The sequence below is a fragment of the Urocitellus parryii genome, chromosome 12 (assembly GCF_045843805.1).
Source record: "Urocitellus parryii isolate mUroPar1 chromosome 12, mUroPar1.hap1, whole genome shotgun sequence".
Classification (NCBI taxonomy): domain Eukaryota; kingdom Metazoa; phylum Chordata; class Mammalia; order Rodentia; family Sciuridae; genus Urocitellus; species Urocitellus parryii.
The window spans coordinates 38103469-38123350 of NC_135542.1; the positions used below are offsets into that span (position 1 = coordinate 38103469).

Genomic DNA, 19882 nt, shown 5'->3' on the forward strand with positions numbered 1-19882 from the left:
TACGTGGGAGGATGGAAGGTGGCCAGCAAGCCTCTGCAGATGGCTCCTGGTGTGGCCAGACCCCACCACGCTCTGTGCTTCCCACAGCTGCGCGTGTGGAGGTGCTCCACATGTAAGGCGTCTGGACGGCGTTGGACAGTGTACCTAGCCCAGCGTGGGCGTCCAACCTTGTGACGCCCAGCACAGTGAGCAGGTCAGCTCTGGCTTCTGAGTGTCACAGCCGCGGGCCTCTCTGCCTGCTGCAGGCACCTGTTGTTTTATGTGCTGTTCAACCACTGCTGTGCTCCTCTGTCCTCTGTTGGGGGGACCGTCTCCCTCGGAGGACCACCTCCAACCCTCCTCTCCTGGAAGCCTCCTCCTCCTTCCCCGGGTCCGGCTGTGTTGCTGCCACCCACCTAACCTGCTTGTCGCACTTCTAGTGTTTCCCTGGCAGAGCCTCAGCTTGGGGACAATCCAGGGCCTGGCCGATTCCCTGTGACCCCTCCCCAACCAGCCTGCCTCTCTCCTCTCCCATCCCCAGGTCTTGGCCCAGTACCCCCAGGGCCAAGCACTGGGTTACGTGAAGGATAGAAAAGGGGTCATTGGGGTGTTCCAGTCGGAGGATCTGTCAGCCTGGGTGAAAAATAAACTCGGGAACATGTGCAAACGTCTCAGCTTGCTGCCGAAGGTGGCCAAGGGAGGGCACAGGAGCATGGTGAGGAAGGGTGGCCCAGAGATGCTGGGCCAGGGGCCCTCAGCTCCTAGCTGAATGCCTGACTCCTGCAGGGTGGTAATTTCCAGGCATGTGACCTTGTGACAGCCCAGGTGTTGGAAGGCAGGATGACACCTGCAGCCACCTCGCCCAAGGCCAAGAGGAGGAAGCCTTCCCTTCCTACCTGCCGCGAGGCTGCAATGAAGAGAGGTGTGGGACTTCTGTGCATGAACAGTCAACGTTTTCAAGGCCTGTGGGGCAGAGAGACTTGGTTGCAGCCTGAGTTTCTCCTCCTGCGTCCCCAGAGGAGGGTGCTGGTCTTAGCCTGCCGGGCTGCCTTAGTGGAACACCACAGACTGGACGCTGGAACTGCAGGCATTTCTTTCTCATGGTTCTGGAGGCTGGAAGTCCAAGGTCGGGCTTCAGCATGGTCGGGTTCTGGTGAGGGCACTCTCTGGTTTGTCGATGGCTGTCTTCCGGCCACACGGAAGGGAGAGATTCCTACTGGCCTCCTTGTCTTAGGACCCTGGATCCATCAAGGGGGCTCTACCCTCATCACCTCATCTAGACTTAAGTCTCTCTAAAGCCCCCTCCCAGTACCACTGTGTTAGGGTTTAGGGCTTCATCATATAAATTTGGGGTAGGGACACAGCCACTCAGTCTGGGCTAGGCCAGGGCAGGGGGAGGTTGCTGGCCCCTGAGTACCTGTGGTGGTTATAGATGGTTAAATGCTCATCACAGAAAATATGGAAAATACAGAAAACACCAAATACAATCTGTCATCCTGCCACCCCGATAGTCACAGTGGACGTCTGTTCTTTCTTGTTGACGATCTTCATGTAAAGCAAAGTGGACAGAAGCCTGTTGTAACTGGTGGCATGTTGCAAATTCAGTTCAGGTCCTGATTTCACTTAGTGCCATATCATTCTAGTTTCTGTGTCATTAAAAATTATTTGTTAACATAACTTGTCACAGAGATGATTGGACTTGGCAAGTCACAGAAGTTTTTGGACTCGGTCATGATCCAGCTCACCCTTTGCATTCCATGAAACCCCACCCCTTCCACCCCCTGCACCCTCCCCATAGACATGGGGCAGAGTGGGGAGTCGGGACTCTGTCCCATCCTGTCCTCCCTGTGAGGCCACCCTGCCTCCCTCAGCCAGCAGTGTCATGGAGTCTGCAGCAGGCAGGTCCACAACTGTGGTCCCCGTGTGTGATTCTGAAGATGAGATTGGCAGTTGAGCCCAGGCCTCCCTCTTTCATAGTAAAATGTCCTTCACATTTTACTATGTTGTGGAGATGACCTTCGTACTTCCCCTCTCTACCTCCCTTGTTACAGGTTGGCAGCAGGTGACCCAAGCATGGCTTGGGGAAGTTGCTTGGAAGGGAAGGTGTTTGCCATGCACTGCCCAGGGTGCCAGGGAGTGGGTTATAAGGGCCACCAAACTCATGGTACAGAGCTGGCTCCCTCCCTTGAGGCGTGGACCAAGCACTTCCAATCATGACCAAGTCCAAAACCAGGGAGGAGCTGAGCAGTGGTGCAGTTAGATGGCTCCCCAGATACCCGGTGGCCTTCCAAAGGCCTTGAGGAGTAGGATGACCATCACCACTGGACATCTCTCCATGGGTGCCACATGGCTCTGCCTTGACCACGTCAGCAGTTTCCCCTGCCACTTAGTAAGGCGTGACCTGGGCGCCAGGGGCTGAGGATGCGGCACTGAAGAGCTGTCGAGACCCCAGAAGCTCTGGGGTTGGAAAGACGAGCCAGGGGCTGAAGCAGGCTCTGCTCTTGGCGTCAGCCTGGACTTGTTCACTCACATGGGCTTGACAGAGAGTCTGACCTGGGCGGCTCGTGTGCACACTTCTCCCCAGCTCACCCACATGGGCCTGCCACGGCCCTCAGCTGGACCCAGCAGTGAGCTGACCATGGGTGTTCTGGACCAAGCTTCCCTGAGGGAGGTGGACTCCTTGACCTGAGTCCACCCCGAGGTCCAGAAAGGAATAATGAGCTCAGCAGAGCTCTGTGCGCTGTAACTGCGCAGGTGCCCGCAGGCCTGAAGGGCCGTGGTCGGAGGTCATGCAGCCGTCAGTATTGTGCCCTTTGCTGGGGTCACTGCAGTCTTAACCCCAGCTCTCCCTCAGCTGATCTGGAAACACCAGACCCTGCTCTCAGGTGGTCAGAGGGGCTGTGGGCGGGGCCAGGAGGAAGCCACGTGGGTGTCCCATGGGCTCACCCGGCCTGCGCGATCCAGAGAAAACCTACCCAGGGCTGGCTGGGGCTGGAGAGCCAGGGGTGGAGTGAGTGGCCCTCGCTGTCACTCTTCGCAGCCAGCCCAGCGCTCCCAGAAGCAGCCTGTGGGCACCAGGCCAAAGGCCTTCAGGCCACGGGGCTAGGGTACTGCCCACGGCTGTCCACTGCCCTCTTGGGTGTTGGCAAAGTGCCCACCTCCCAGGGCGAGCCGCCTCCTGTGAAATGGAGGAGCTATTTAGAAAGTCCCTGGCGGGCTCCCTAAACCCCACTCCTCCCTGTCCCCCACCATTTCTCTCTGCATGGCTGTTATTCACCCTTCAGCTCTTTGTTTAAATGTCACCTCTTCCAGGAAGTCCTGATCCCAGGGTGAGCTAGCCCTGCATGCGCTCCCCTCATATCCTGGGGCACGTGCTACCTAGCCCCACAATCTCCACAGGGAGGTGCCCAGGGTCTGGAATTGCTCTTGTTCACTGTTGTGTCCCTAGAATTGGGTGGTTCAGGGTGCGTAGTAGGAGCTCCATCAAATATGTCTTGAATGCATGGAGGAAGGCTGGCACGAGACTGAGATCCAGCCCAGACACAAGCCACCACCCTGGTGGAAGTCCAAATGTGGGAGCACTGTGTGTGCTGGCCTGGGTGCCCTGGGTGCCTGCTGGTACAGGGCAGAGGCAGGCCCCACTCCTCATGGGAGCCAATGAGCAGAACAGGGCCCTCTGTGCCCCAGCTGCATGAGTGCAATCACACAACACCTGGCAAAGGCACAGCTGTGACTGGTGGTGCCAGGGCTGTGGGGAGGGTGCATGAACAGGGGCAGTGCAGCGGGACTTTAGGGCCCTGAGATGACTCTGTGAGCTGCTGTGCTGGTGGAACGTGTTGTTGGACATTTGACCAAACCCATACAATATTCAACACGGAGAGTGAGCCCTAAGTTGCAGGTGGCCTTCAGTGAAGATGTGCTGGTGTGGTCTCTTCAGTTGTCACATGCCTCTCTGGTGCTGAGTGTTGATGGTTGGGGAGGGTGGCAGATGGGAACTCTGCACTTTCTGTTCAGTTTTGCTATGAACCTAAACTGCTCTAAAAAATAAAAAAATTCTTTAATTAGAAAAATGAAATAGTCATATGCAAAATGGTGCGCTGAGGGCCAGGCCACCTAGCATGCCGTCTAGAGTCGAGACCGGGGTAAAACTGCTCCGTGTGGTTCTGGAGAAGAAGCCACACGCAGTGCCCCTCCCTGTGTCCGCGAGGGCTGGGCGTAGACCCTGTGTGCCTGGCTTCACAGCAGACCAGCCACAGGGGCTGCACATCTTCCTCTTTCTGCCAGGCCACACCACGGGGCACTTAGCATTTTTCCTGAACACACAAAGCCCAGTCTCCAGGAGCCATTTCCCGTTTAGCAGAAGTTTGGGGAGCCGCGGGCTTTCCTGTGCAAGGTTTGGGGAGCAACGGTCCGTGCCAGGGCGCTGCACCCCTGTGGGAGTTTCGCTCCTTCCTTGGGGAATGAGCTTGTACCCTGCCGTCGTCTGGATCTTGAACATCCTCCAGAGGTCGTGTGCTGAAGGCACTGTTGAGAGGAGGTGGAACCTTTGGAGGGGGCCCAGGGGAAGGAAGTTATGTCTCTGGGGACATGCTCTTGGAGGGGATTTGGGGACCCTGGCCTCTTCCTCTCTTTGCTTCTTGGGCAACACAAGGGGAACAGACCTGTCCTACCACATGTTTCTGCCATGATGCGCTGTGCTCCCACAGGGCCAAGTGACCATGGACCGAACCCATGAGCCAAAGCAAACCTTACAAGTTGTTTACCTCCGGTGTTCCATCACGGCGTGGAAAGTTAACACACACCCCTGGCCGCTAAAGTCCGCAAATGGTTTAAGGGGCAGCCAGCTGTGAGCTCTCTGTGTGTCGGGGCCTCACAGCCTCCGCACTGTTGGTGCGTTGGCCTGTGTCATCCTCTGTGGCAGCTGTGGTGACTAGCCTGTGTCCTGTAGCAAGGTTCACAGCACCCTTGCCCTCTCTCTGCTAGATGCTGGTGGACACCCCCACACCAGTTGTCATGACGAAAATGTCTCCAGACAATACCCAAGGTCTCCTGGGGGGGGGGGGAATCATTCCTGTGCAAGCCACTAAAGTGTGTGTGTGTGTGTGTGTTTTCTACGAGTGTGCATTCCTGTGCGTGTGTGCTTGTGCACATACTGACATGTTTGTGTACTCGGTGGCTCTGGCTTACCCTAAGGCCAGAACCTGTCCTGGAGTTTGCTGCACTCTTTAAACTCCGTTCCTGTCACTCACAGACCTCTCTATCAGGGCTGGGGGGGTGGGTGGGGAGGACCAGAAGGTCCCTTCTCCAGGCACCTCAGATAAGCCACTTTCCTGGGCAGGAGGCTGGTCACTGCAAGTGTGCCCTGCCAAAGACCCCTTGTGGAAGCATGGGGACAAAGGGACAACCACATGGGACCAGGGTTGGGGGGAGAAGGGCATAAGTTCCCATCCCTGGGCGAAGTGAAGTACCTGAGTTCCCTCAGGGGGTCCTTGCACTCAACCACTTCAGTCCACAAACTCCTGTGTTGGCTTCCTGGGCGCCAGGCAAGTCCCGTCCCCTCCAGCAGTGGCTCCCTGTGGGCTACAGATGCTAACCAGCAAGTCCAGAAAAGCTATGGAATGACATCGTGGTGGAGAACATGAAGGGGAGCCGGGCTGTGCCCCTGGGCCTCCCTGGGCAGGGAGAGTGGTCAGCTGGGGACTTGTGGGGTGCTCTAGGGAAAATGAGCTGAGCAGACGGGAATCCAGGACGGGGAAACAGAGGCGACGGGAGGCCCCGAGATGAGTGGACGTCGCTTTGCAAATGTCCTCGTTTCATCTTCCCTATGCCATGGGAGCCCCTGGTCAGGAGGAGCCCTGGGGCTGGCCAGCAGTGCCAGGCTGTCCAGCAGGGCTGCGTCCCTGGAGACTTCCTCTGGTGGTCCCAGCTCAGCGTCTGGGAGACCAGCTCTGCTGGGGGTGCGGGGCTGGTCTCCCAGATGCCGGTGGAAGCGAGGAGCCACTTCCCGGGCCAGCTGCCTGCATGCGCCATGGCGGAATCTGGTGTCTGCTGGCGGAGCCGTGTCACTAATAGGATTGTCGGTGCCTTTCAGGCGTGTGTGGTGCGGCGGCTGTTGCGGGAGCCCAGAGGCTGCTCATTTGTGGGGGATGAATAATTTATTTCTGTTTTCGCCTGGCTTAGTCCTTCATGGCAGACGCTGTGCCGAGCTCCTGCCGTTCTGCAGCTCCTGATTAAGTGACTTCGGCAGATGACTTGGCTTAACGCCCCACCGTCCGGGGTGCCCTCCAGGCTGCTGGTTTGGCAGGCTGTGTTTCGGGGGTCCTGAGTTTCTTGGCCGTGGGTGTCTTCCTTCCTTTGTGGGGAACTGTTCTTTCCTCCCACTTGGAGTTTCAGGAAGCATGGCCCCAAGGCACCAGCGGCCCCGGGCTGGAGGGGGCCGGATATTAGAACATGCATACCAATAGTACAGCAGAGGCCTGTCTCACAGGACGCCCTTGTTCCTGATTTCTGTGTGTGACGTGCTGAAAGCAACTTGTGGCGACCGTCACCCGTGAAAACCTGGTTATCTCCGTGCCAGCCCGGCACCCTCTTGGGCTGCTCACCCCCTCCTCAGTGGCTCCCCTGACATGGGCCCTGCTATCTTTCTCGCCCAGGCCACCAAGCCGCTCCTCCTCCAAGTCCACCATGGCTCCCTATTGCAGAAGGCAGTCTGAACACCGTACTGAAAGCTCTGGTTGGACTGGCGCTGTCCCTCCTCCCCAGCCCGTCTCACATGGCTGCTTGGTCTGAGCTGCCCACCTGTTGATTCAGTCATTTAACAAGCATGGAGGGTCTTTCCAACCAGGTAGAGGGCAAGAGGCCTGGGTGCTTCTCGCCTCTGTCCTTGTGAGAGGTGAGGGACTAGGTCCCCTCAGCCTCAAAGGGAGCTTGTGCCCTGGCCTAGTCAGGTCCCTGACAGCAGGCCTGTGTCTGAGCAGCCCACTCTCCAAGCCACACAGTGCTGCGGGGCTGGGTGTCCTCCTGCCCAGGGCATCCGTGCTTCCCTATGGCCCCCCATAGTTCTGCTGTTGGCAAAGTTTCCTTCTATCTTCCTCCTTCTGGAAGAGGAGGCGCCTCACACACTGCCTGAGAAGAACACCAGAGCAGGCTTCCTGTGGCCCTGGCCCAGGATCGGTGACATCAGGCAGCCATGGAAGAAGGTGGCAGTGGCTGAGGCTCAGGAGCTTCCAAGAGCTCTGTTCCTGGGAAGAGCTGTTTCCTTTGCTGTCCCCGGAGGGTTGGCAGTTCAGAGGGTGGAGGGCTGGAGGGTTGGGGATGGGGGTCAGAGGGTGTCCTGAGTGAACAGCTTGAGGTCTTAGAAAATGCAGTCTCTCCTTACCCCTCCACCCAACCCACTGAGAGGGTTGGAAAGGTCTCAGTCTCGCTGCTCTGCTGCCCCTGAGGTCCAGGGATCCTGAAATCCCTCCCTTTCCCTGGAGCCTGGTAGTTTTGAAGTGCTCTTTAGTTTTCCGAGTTCTTCTACAACAACTGCATTTAAAATACAGCCTAAGCTCCCCACCAGGCCTGCAAGGCCCCTCACCGTGAGCATGTCTTACGGAGAAGGAGGTTTGCACCCCACAGCAGAGAGGGGTGCCCCACAGTGTTTGCCCCCCCAAATCATCGTGGTTCATTGTTGGTGTCCCCCCCAAATTCATTTGGTGAAACCCTAACCCTCGTAGGATGGTGTTGAGGAGGGCCTTTGGGAGGTGGATTAGGTGTGAGTGAAGCCCCTAAGATGGGATGAGTGGCCTTGAAAGAAGAGAACCCGAGCTGGTCACAGCGACCTCCACCTGGAGTCCCAGACTCAGGAGGCCAAGGCAGGGACATTTCAGGTTAGAGGTCAGCCAGCAACTTAGCAAGACCCCATCTCTAAATAAATAAATAAAATCAAAAGGGTTGGGGAGATAGAGCACCCCAGGCTCAACCCCCAGTACCACACACATGGAGGAGGAGGGAGAGGAGGGGGGGAGGAGGAGGGGAGGGAGGAGGGGGAGGAGGGGGGAGGAGGAGGAGGAGGAGCGTGAGCCCTGCTCCCCACCACGTGAGGATATGACGAGCAGGCAGCTGCCCTCCCAAGAACCCAGCCATGCTGGCACCTAGGACTTAGCCTCCCAAACTGAGAAGTCATTGTCATTGAAGCCCCTCACTCAGTACTCTCTTCCAGCCCAACCTGGGGCCAAGGGTAGCTTCTTGGTCTGGCTTCCTCATTCAGCATGGGCTTGGGAGGCTCATCTGCCTCCTTGTTGTCACTAAAGATGCTGCTGATGGCTTCAGGCATCCCACCGTGTGCCTATGCTGCCGTGTATTGACCCATCTAATGGGGACGGACATTTGGACTGTTTCCAGGTAGGCTCGGTTCAGGCTGTGCAGCTGTGCCTTTGGGTGGACTGTGCCACCTTTCTGTTGGGCACACATCAAGGAGCTGAGTCCCTGGTCTGTGGGCGGGTGGGGTCCCCTGAGTGTATATGCCCAACGGTTTTCAAAGTGGCCATACATAGTAGGTTCCTTTTAGCATGTGACAAGAGCTCACCTGTGCTGGCGGGGCAGTGGGAACAGGAGCTACAAGGACGCATCGCACACTCTCTGGAACGTGGACCCTCGGTGGGCCGGTGCCCAGCCGGAGGCCTGGTGCAGGATGCTGGTCACGGCCAGGTCTGGCTCAGGGCTCAGTCTCTGTGGCGCCGGCCATCTTTCCAGCCTCCCCCTTTGGTGAAGCAGGCAGCCCGGGGGGGCCCCATCTGGATACCTTGATTTCACCGCATGCTCAGAGGGACCAGCCGCAGTGGCATCTGTGGGACATGACACTGTGCCTCCTCTGTAACTCAGTTTCTTGAATTGAGCTATGAAAGAAAATGCCTCTACAAAGAGAGATGGTCACGGAAACGTCTGTGTGACAGTATTCTGTGAGCCACCGTCCTTATTGCCTAGGGGCCATGGTAGAATTAGTCATTTTAAAACCACCGTCCCCTCAGAAATAGCCATAATCTAAAAACCATCCATCTTTGGCTTCAGACTCCATTATATATATATTCTTCTCCCTTAGGGACTTTGCTCCCTAATTAAGTTGGATTTCAGAAGATATTAAAATTATTTGTCATCTCTAGAGCACACATCTGCAGTGTGAGCGGGCAGGAGAGGCCATTTCTGGCTTCCCGCAGGTCTCCGAGGTGGCACAGGAAGCTCAGGGTCGGGTGCAAGGTGGTGTCAGGTTCTGGAAAGAGGAAGTTTGCTAGTTGCCTTCCCCGAGGGCTGGCCAGTCAGGAAGATGGGCACCGCAGCACTCTAGGCCTGGCCCCTAAGGAGGAACTGGCCCAGAGTCAGCCCTAGGACCATAATGTTGTAGGGCCACAGCCTGCAGCACCTGGGTGGCAGCCTGGCTGTTTCTGGGACCGAGCTGAGAGTCCCTTCGATGGAGCCTCCTCAGGTGGTGTGTATCCTGAGATCTGGGCTCTTGCACCACCCCAGAGGCCAAGCTTGCATCTGGCACCCTGCCAGACAGCTGGCCCAGCCTCTGAGTGAACCTCACCCGGCCCTGTGCTTCTCAAAGGGGGCTCTGTCTCTGCACCTGTCCCACGGGGACCGCTCCATGTGGTGGAGCGAGGGCTGGGGGTGCTCCGGCAGCTCTGTAGGTCTGCTGCAGGCTCATTCCTTGGGGCCACGCCAGGATGTGGTCAGCTAAGCTGGCACCTGCCCTTCCCATCTGCCAAGACCCATATGTGCCTGGGTACAGGGCTGGAAAACCCAGCTCCTGTGATTCTGCTCTTCACTGCTCCTCTGGTGGAGAGAGGTAGGACAATGACATAGATCCCTTCTTTTGAGCAGCTTTATGGAAGTGTGAATGACACACCTACAATTCACCCATCTAATGTTCACGGTGTAAAGTCAGCGTCGTGTCACGGCTTGATGTGTTCGAAGTACTTGCAACCACCACCACAATCAATTTCGGAGTATTTTCATCACCCCCAAAGGAAACCTCACACCCTTTAACTGTGCCCCTCTTCCCCCAGCCCTAAAAACCTACCAGTTTACTTTCTGTCACTATAGGTTTCCTGTCCTGGACATTTTATATACATGGAATCATGAATTGGCCCTTTTGTGTCTGGTTACATAACTTAGCCTGATGTATTCAAGGCTCATCTCTGTTGTAGCATTTATCAGTGCTTCTCTACTTTCTGTGGCTTAGTAGTATTCCATTATATGGCTACACCAAATTTTGTTTAGCCATTTATCCACTGGTGAACATTTGGGCTGTTTTCACCTTTTTTTTTTTTTTTGCTATTTATGAGTTTTTGCGTGGACGTGAGGTTTCATTTCTCTTGGGCGTACACCTATGTGGAAAATTTCTGGATTATATAATAACTGTATATTTAGCCAAGCTGTTTTCCAAATGGATGAACAGTTTCACATTCCCACCAGCAGTGTGTGAGGGCTCTGGTTTTCCCAGATCCTTGCCGACACATGCATTGATGAGACTTTTCAATTTAAGGAGTTTTAGTGGGCATGAGGTGGTATTGACTGTGCTCTTGGTGAGTGTTTTCCAATCACTAATGGTGCTGAGCATCTTTCCATGTGTTTACTGTCCCCTTGCACATCTTTTGAGAAGTTTCTATCAAATCGTTTGCCCTTTCTAATTGGGCATTAGTCTTTCTTTATTGAGTTGTAAGAGTTACCCCTACCCACGCACTGGGAATTGAATCCATGGCCTTGGGCAAGCTAGGCAGGGCACCATCACTAAGCTACATCCCTGGCCTTATGGAAGAGCTCTTCATGTCATCCAGGTAAAAGTCCTTTATAGGTAAGTGATCTGCAAACGTTTTCTACCAGTGCCAGCCATGGTGGGCACACCTGTAATCCCAGCAGCTCAAGAGGCTGAGGCAGGAGGACTGTAAGTTCGGGGGCCAGCCTCAGCAACTTTAATGAGGCCCTAAGCAACTTAGACCCTGTCTCAAAATTTAAAAAATAAATAAAATAAAAAAGGGCTGGGGATGTGGCTAAATGGTTAAGCATCCCTAGATTCAATCCCTGGAACATACATGTATATAGTCTCCCATTCTATACATTTTCTTTTCAGTAATTTGGTAGTGTCCTTTAAAGCACAGGTTTTTTTAATTTTGATGGAGAATTTAATCTATCTTTCTTTGGTGGTTGGGCTTTGGTGTTCGGCCTAAGAGTCCTTTGTCAACCCAAGACCATGAAGACTTACCCTGTTTTCTTTTCCACGTCCTGTAAGTTTAGCTCTTATGTTTAGATCTCTGAGGACTCATTTTGAGTTAACTTTTGTGTATGGTGTGGGGCAAGGTCCAGCTTCACTCTTGGTGACTGTTCCGTTGTCCCAGTACCATTTGTTGAAAAATATTCCCTTCCGCGGGATGGTCTTGTGACCCTTGCCGAAAATCAGTTAACCCTGGATGGATGGGTTTACTTCGGGCCTCCCGGTTCTCTTTCATTTTTCTTTTTGCCTGTCCTCGTGCCGTACCACACTGTCTGGATTATCACTGCCTCATAGTATGTTTTGAACGCAGGAGGAGTCCTCCTACTAGGTTCTTCTTTTTCTGAGTTGCTTTGGCAATTCTCAGTTCTTTCCAATTCCACATGAATTTTTTTTTTCACTTTTTTTTAAATTGGTGCCTTATAGTTGTGCATAATGATGGGATTTGTTGTTACCTATTTGGACATGCACACAGTGTAATAATATAATTTGGCCAATAACACTCCCCAGCACTGCCCCCACCATGAATTTTTAAAATCAACTTTTCAATTTCTGCAAAAAAGTAAAACTAGGATTATGGTGGGAATGGCATTGAATCTATAGATCAGTTTGGGAAGTATTGACAACTTAACAATATTAAGTCTTCCTCTTTATAAACATAGAATGTTTTTCTATTATTTAGATCTTCCTTAATTCCTTTTAACAACGTTTTGTAGTTTCCAGAGTAGGAGTTTTGCACTTATTTTGTTAAATTTATTCCCAAGTATTTAGTTGTTTTTTTTTTATGGAATCCTTTTGGAATAATTTTCTTAATTTCACTTTCTAATGCAAGGATATGGGAGTACAGTTTTTTAAAGACAATATAGGGTCTTGCTACATTGCCCAGACTAGTCTCAAACTCCTGTGCTCAAGCCTTAGCCTTTTGAGTAGCTGGGAACACAGGTACATGTCACCACACCCAGATCAATTGATTTTTTTTTATAATTATCTTATATCCAGCAACTTTGCTGAACTTGTTTATTATTCTAATTTTCTTAGTGGATTCTGAACATTTGCTATATATAAAACCATGTCATCAGAACATGGAGATAATTTTATTTCTTCCTTTCCAGTCTGAATATCTTTTTCTTTTTTTTCTTTCTTTTTTTTTTTTTTTTTTTTTGCCTAATTGCTCTGGCTAGAAATTTGGTACAATTTTGAATAGAAGTGGCAAGAGTAAGTATCCTTGTCTAATTCTTATTCTTAGGAAGAACGTAGCCAGTATTTCAACATTAAACATGATGTTAACTATACCCGTTGTCAGATTGAGGAAGTTCCCTTCTGTGCTAGTTTTTCTCAGTGTTTTTATCATGCAAGGGTGTTGGATATTGTCAACACTTTTTCTCCTTCTACTGAGATGAGTTTGTGACATTTGTTTTTTATATTTATTGGCTTAGTGTATATTTTTTGGATGGCAAACCAACCTTGCATTCCTGTGATAAATCCTGCTTGATCATGATGTATGATCCTTTTTACATATTGATGCCCTTGGTATGCTACTATTTTCTGAAGGACTTTTATATCTATATTCATAAAAGATTTTGGTAAGTAACTTCATCCTCTTGTGACACCTTTCTGTAGTTTTATATCCTGGTGATACCTCCTATAATGAGCTTGGTAAATGTACCCTCCTTTTCTATTTTCTGGAGGAGTTTGTGAAGAATTGGTGTTCTTTAAATGTTTATAGAGAATTCAGCAGTGAAACCCTCTGGGCCTGGGCTTTATTTGTGGGTAGTTTTCTGATTGCGTATTCGCTTGTTGCAGGTCTTTCGTGTCTTTAGAATTGAACTTCTCCCAACCCCTTCATAGTTGATGTCATTGAGTTTCCTAGGTGCCAAGCATTGTGTGTGTGTGTGTGTGTGTGTGTGTGTGTGTGTGTATTAACTCAATCTTTACCAAAACTTGATGAGCTAGGTAGCGTATTACTGATGTGGGGAGGGCAGCGGGGGAGTGAAGTACAGATCAAGATCACACAGAAGGAACCAGGGACTGGAGCCCTGCTCCCCTCTCCCTCCAGCTCTCCTGCAGCTCAGCTCTGGGCTAGCCCCCGTCAAGAGCTGGGAGTGCCCCGTGGGCGGGGCCTGGTCACCGGCTACACTGTTTCCTGGAGAACCCAAACCTCAGGAAGGGAGGAGCCTTAGGCCTACTGGAACTCGGGCTGGGGCTCTGGGTCCGGAAGCACCCGCAGAGGAAGTGAGGTGTGGAAAGGGCCTTGAAGGAGGCCCAGCGCAGGTCCCTGGGATGAGTTTGGTGACTCAGCCAGAGGGCACCAGAGAGAGCACCTGCTCCTGCGAGGCCGGTGCCCAGCATGCAGGAGGAGTTTGCAGCCGCATGAGTCACCAGGGCCTCTGCATTTCGATCTTCTAGAAAGGAAGAAGCCTGACGATGTGTAAGACAATCACTTGACAGATATCAGGAGCAACCAGACATAACTCCACATAATTATTGCTGCATAATGACTTCTGTTCCTTGATGCCGTCTCAAGCAAGGACGGTAATCTTTATCTGTCACTGGAAAGCTGGTGGCTAGGGAGCCCCTGTGGCTCAGTGATAGAGCCAGGAGGAAATTTGCAATTCAAGTTAATGGAGTGTTCCCAGGCAGCCTGGGAGCCCTGCCCGAAGGCCTCTGGAAACAAGACCCTCCTGCTAGCAAGCCTGGGGTTGGGGCTGGCCCTGGCCCCCCTCTAGGGTCCAGCCCACCTGCCTGGTCCTAGATGGGGATACTGACCATGGCAGAGGTCACGGGCACGCCCAAGGTCACTCGGCAGCAGAGGCCCCTGCGGAACCAGAATTTCCCCTTGCACCTCCCACTCCAGAGCTTCCCCTGAAGCCCACGGTCCCTTCTGAGGGACAGGGAGGCTGGATAGAAAGCAACTCTGAGGATTAGAAGTGGCTGCCTGAGGTCAGCCAGCACTGAGCTTATTGTCACCCAGGGCTGTCCCTAAAAGTGGGTGACGTGGAATCTTTGTACCTGGACAGCTGAGGGAATGCAGCCTGGCAAGGCCACTTGGCATTAATGGTGTGATGCGGCAGGCAGAGTGTCCACCGAGAGCCTGGGGACTGTGTCCGCCTGCGCCAGCCTGGGAATTGGAGAGTCCCCACCCCGCCCTGGGAGGGGTGCTAGCTGCGCCTCTCAGAGGGAGTTTAACTCACAAGAGCAGCTGAGAGTGGGGCCTGGGGTGGGAGACTTGTGTTGAGGCCTCCCCCCTCCCACTTAGCGCAGTGTGACAGGGCTGCCCCAGAGTCGCTTCCTCCTCACTGGGAAGGGTGAGGACGACCCTGCCTGTGAGGCGGAAGGTGGGCGACAAAGTGGTGACAGGCACAGCACCTGGTGCACTCTGCCCCACTGCTGTGTCCTCAGGGCCCACCTGGGCTTCGATTCCCCAAGTGTCAAAGCAGGGTTCAGGGAGCCCATGGCTTGAAGGCACCGTGAGCTTACACAGGACGAGGCAGGGCACCGGGGACATTCAGGGCAGGGTCACTGGCCTGGGTGACACTTGTGGTGGATACAAGTCAGTGTTTACCCTGAAAACCCACAGAATGTGCAGCACCCAGAGTGAACCCTGCTGTAGGCCACAGACTTGGGTGACAATGATGTCCCTCTGCTATATAACAAACGTCCCACTCTGGTGTGTGTGTGAGGGGACAGGGTACGTGGGTTATCTCTGCACCTTCCTCAGTTTGCCATGAACCTACAGCTGCCCTAAAAATGAAGTCTGTTAAAAATGCACACCATGCGCACGAGATACACAGACCCAGCTGGGGCAGCGGGTCGGAGGCCGAGCGCCCGCGCCAGCTGAGGGGCGGCCAGCGTCTCCGCAATGGCTTCTGTCCGTGTGGGGCTCACACCCTGTCGCAGGTGTGCGGAACCAACTGGAGGGAGAGGCGGTGGGCTGGGGGCCGGGTGCGCCTGCCCCCGCCTGACCCTGGCTTCTCTCTTCCAGGGGCATGGTCTAGCAGCCCGGGCCAGCCCACGCATCCAGCCGCTGGAGGTTCTGACTCCTGCTCCTCTCAGCCTCCACTTGGCCTCAGGTAAGTGGCCCCTGTAGCCTCACTGCTCTGGGCCTGGGTAGGGCCAAGGGTGGCAGGGGGGCTCCTGCCATCTGTGGGTCCTGCCCACATGCAGGGACTTCACCCAACTCAGCATAAAGACCAAGAAAGACGAGCAGTGGGGGCCAGGCTGCCCAGCACCCCCAGGCGCAGGCCAGGAACAGGCCCAGGGATGAGGCCGGGAAGGTCCATCTCGGGGCTGGGTCTTTCTGGGCAGATCACTTGATCCCGGTGCTTCCGTCCAGGAAGAGTTAGGGGTTTGCCAAGGGGGAAGGGGCATCTGTCCTTCAGTGTTTCTTTGGTCCTCCGTTTTCCTCTCAGCCCACCGCAGTCTGGAGCACCCAGGGGGCTGGTGACTTAGTGATCCCCGCCTTCCCACCCACAGGGCACCCTGCACAGTGCTCGGCTGGGGGCTAAAATGTGGACCTGAAACCTGTCACAGTTGCAGCCTCCACCGCAGAGACTGGTGTCCAAGAGTCCCACCCAGCCGTCCCCAGGTGGCCAGTCCCATCGGCCCCCGCAGCCCTGGGTGGAGTTGCTTTCCCGCCAGGTACCCGTGCTGCTGGGTCCGGGTTTCCAGGGCACAGGGAGCGCCATGCCCGCCGGCCGTCACCCTGCCTTCCTGCGGGTGGAGTGGCTTTGCTTGGTCTTCCTAGGAAGGGATGTCTCCACCTCCCGTTCTCCCCAGTCTCCTGCACACCCTGTGGATGCTGTTACTGGTCAGGAGGAGACACCCTGCTGGGGCCTTTGCCTTGGAGTCAGGGCAGTGGGCGGGCCACTGGTCCTCACCCCCACCCCCACCTGCGCGTGGAAGGTGCTGTTTTCCTCCTTTGATTCCTTCCATCAGAGCTGAGCAGTGGGAGGGACCATGCCTGCGTGTGCAGTACTGGATGCCACCTGTATACACGCCCCCCAAGCATCAGCATAGTGCACAGGGGCCTATTGGGGTTCTGCTGAGAATGGTGACTGGCATCAGGAAGCTGGAGCCGGTGCAGAGAGCAAAGGCCTCTGGGGTCCCTGCCCATCCTGAGGGCACCTCAGTGCCACACACAGTCAGTGCTCGGTAACCCCCACCCACAAAAGAGAAGTGCCGGGGTTTGATGTGCCTCCTGACACCAGCATCCCTTGCCAAACGTCCCTGGCTGTGGAGTCAGTGGTCAGGCGATGCTCAGTGGGAGGCAGGGGACGGTGACACCTGACTCAGTGTACAGTAGAGTTGGAAACAGGCATCAAGGGTGCTGCCGGGATTCCCATTTTGGTTAGAGTCCTTAGGGGAGGCCTCACAGGGAAATGGCCCAACAAGGACCTGGGGAGGCTGGGGGCAGCACGTTTCTCCCTGAACCGCAGCTGCGCCCAGGGCCCCTGGCAAAGCACTGCCTGGGGAGTGGAGGAGCGGCAAGAGGTCAGTGTGACCCGAGGATCAGGAAGGTGGGGGCAAGAAGAGGGGTCAGCGGGTGGGACAACAGCTCTCGGCACAGGGTGGAAAACAGCCCAGGTGGCCTCTCGGTGCCGCCAGCACCCCACGGTGGACGCACTGGGTCCTCCACGCAGGCAGCTCTGCTCAGAGCCTCAGAAGCTTGCTGTGGCGTCTAGAGAGGTGGTCGGCCGGCGGCTCTTCCCCAGGTGAGGCTGCCAGGGGCTGCAGGCTCGGGGCTGCAGGAGAGCTTGACCCAGGCTCACCTCCTCTAGCGCCAGGCTGTGGCCCTCACAGTGCTGACCAGGCCCCAGATCCCAGGCAGCGTCCTGGACAGCCGCCCACCTTGGCTCTCAAACAGCCTCCTGCCTGGACACTGTGGTCACGGGGCAGGGCACCAGGGTGGGGAAAATCCTTCCTCTGTTGAAAGTGGAGTCTTATTTTTAGGGTGACGGTGCAGTATCACTTCCTGTGGGCATCCTCCACCCTCGTCCAGCCACCAGCCCTGCCAGGCAGGCGCTGTGGGCCATGGGCACGCACACCCTGCTGCAGGCGTTTTTACTCCTGTGGTCAGTGGAGGTGGGAGCTGGCATCCTGGCTCCTCTGCAGGACCCCGGGCACTGGCCTGGGGATTACTGCCCATCCACCCCTCCCAGGCACCTGTTCCACGTCAGCTTCTGTGTGAGGTGCCACAGCAGATCCCCCATGAGCCGGGTAGGAGGAGAAGGGCAGAGAGAAGGAAGGTGGGTGACACAGGCAGGCTGCGTCAGTGCTGGGGTGGGGGTGCCGAGCAGGAGGCTCCGAGGAACAAACCATCAGGCCACCGTGCTCCCCAGACACGTGGGCGCCTGGATCAGGCCTACAAGCTGGCGGGAGCCCACCCAGCACTTCCCCTCCCTCTTCCCGCCTCTCCAGGTGGAGTCCACACCAGTCCTTCCTTCCCTTCTAGAGGAATCCAGCCTGCCCTGGGCACACGGCCCAGGGTTCCTGGGACAGCCCAGGTGCCACATTTTCCTCTCTACTTGACCCCATGAATAGTCCTGGACTCATCGGACCTCAGGTGCAAGTTTTTAACCTGGAGGTGACCAGAGAACACAAGAGATTCTTAACAGCTATTTGCCCTGTTCCTCTCTGGGGCCTCAGAGGAGCTCCAGGAAACTGGCCCTTTGACGAGAGTCGGCTGGAGAAGTCGGGGGTGTGGGCGGGGCCAGGAAGGTGGTCTCTCAGAGGGACTGGACGGTGCTCAGGGCTGGAGAGCCTCTGGGCCACAGAACCACATGTGGGGGGCAGATCTGCGGGTTGGAGGTTTCTGGAAGGAGTGCCCCGGCAGCCGGGCCTTCTCCCTCTCTCCCTCCCTGACTTCCTTCCTTCCTCCCATCACACAATCACTGTGCACTTCCTTTGTTTCAGAACTTGTGCTAAGTGGTTGTGGGACTATTTCTGGCTGCGCCCTGGGTAAATGGAACCTGGCTCCTTGTCCTTGGGGAACAATAGTCAGGGAGAGACCGGGGCTTGTGGGTCTGTGGGTTCATCTTGGAATGGCTGCCTCCCCCTCCCCCTCCCCGCCACCCGGCACCCAGACAGTGCCCGGCGAAGGAGGCGATGGATTGGGGCACGAGGAGAGGGGAGACTTGGGCCTCACTTTCCCTCCAGAGTCAACACTTTAAAGGCACCCTGTATGTCTGCGTTTCACAGTGTGGCTGTCCAGTTAAAGCACGTTCATTCACACTTTCTGTACGTAGATCTGTGTCGCTCAGCACCTCTGGAGACTCTGTGGCTTCTAGTGGTGTGATTTAAAGAATAAAAGTGGCAAAGGACAGCTTTTCTGAACTGTCCCCACTCCTGACTGCAAACACGTTCTCTAATGAAACTTAAGACCGTGGCCACTGGGGCCACCAAGGGGCAGCTGGCATGTCCCCATTCTTGCGCCTAATGTTTCCCTGGGCTGATGCCATTTTAGTAAAATAACTTACTGTTTTTATTTCTTCCCAAAGACGATAGACATGAGTCAAAGGCACATGAGATGATCCCTGGAGGCTTTCTTCCAAGTTTTAAAAAAAAACAACCAAAGCTTTTGGCCCAGTGGGTGAGAGCCGTAAGTGGACACCAAGGAGACGCCCCCACTCCACGAGCTCAGCAGTGGGCAGCACATCACAGGGGGCACTCTGTCCTGAGGACAGAGCCATCTGTCAGAACACCCAAGCCCTCCAGGGGCCGCGTGTGACTTAAAGACTCCACTTAGGCCTCGACTTAGTGACACTGCTTCTCACAGACGTGGGAGGCTGCCGCCAAGCCTCATTTATCAGGGGCACGCGAGTTTGAAACTTGGAATGAGTTCCCCTGGGGCCCATCATTTGAGAATTTAGTCATCACTCAACCAGGGACCAGGCAGACATTCAGCTTTCTGCCATCGCCCGGGAAAAGAGCTGGGCAGTGGCTGCCAACCAAGACCCTGGAGCAAGGACACAGTGACGTTGGCACAGGCCTCAGGTCCTCTAGAAGGCTCCGCTGGGGACAGACTCAAAGCCGTGTTTTGGAGCTGGGCTGTACTTCAGGGACGGTGCATTTCAAACCCGCATTTGACAGAGGAGGAAAGAAAGTGTCAGGGCATGTGATCGATCCCCCCGGCCAGGCCCCGAGCCCATTCTGAAGCTGAGCAGGACAGCGGAGTTCTGTCTGTTCCTCGTCAACGCCCGTCCACCCAGCCCTTGCTTTTATTAATTTGGGTTTTAACTTAATCTTTTTTTTTTTTTAAGAATTTTTAATATTTATTTCTTAGTTCTCAGCGGACACAACATCTTTGTTGGTATGTGGTGCTGAGGATCGAACCCGGGCCGCACGCATGCCAGGCGAGTGCGCTACCGCTTGAGCCACATCCCCAGCCCCTTAACTTAATCTTTATATATTGGAGCTGCTCTTCAGGTAGCTAGCCTGAATTCCTGGAGTTGAAAGGTGTCTTCCTTCGTTTCCCCAGCTGCTCCTCCTCCCTTGACACTGGTGGATCTAGACTATTCTACATTGTTCTATATTGTTCCATCCTCCTTCATGTTAGTCTCATTCTGAGTCTGTTCATTGCCCACGAAGCTGCCCATAGTAACAGGCCAGAGCTGTGTCACAGGAACAAGGGACTTGCTGGTGGGGGAGTCCCCAAGG

At 54.8% G+C, this 19882-nt stretch overlaps 1 protein-coding gene across 3 annotated transcripts in view; it reads left to right on the top strand.

Moving 5' to 3' along the window:
* Positions 1-19882, top strand: part of Hpcal1 (hippocalcin like 1) — an 89854-nt gene that overhangs the window by 55626 nt on the left and 14346 nt on the right. Inside the window, exon 2 of one of the 3 annotated variants that reach the window (XM_026395062.2) lies at positions 15210-15297. The exons of 1 other annotated variant lie outside the window; for it this stretch is intronic. The gene's annotated coding sequence lies outside the window, so the exon portion shown is untranslated. Of the gene's footprint in view, positions 1-15209; positions 15298-15789; positions 15866-19882 lie in introns of those variants that run through there. One more of the 3 variants, XM_026395203.2, reaches the window with a different exon arrangement.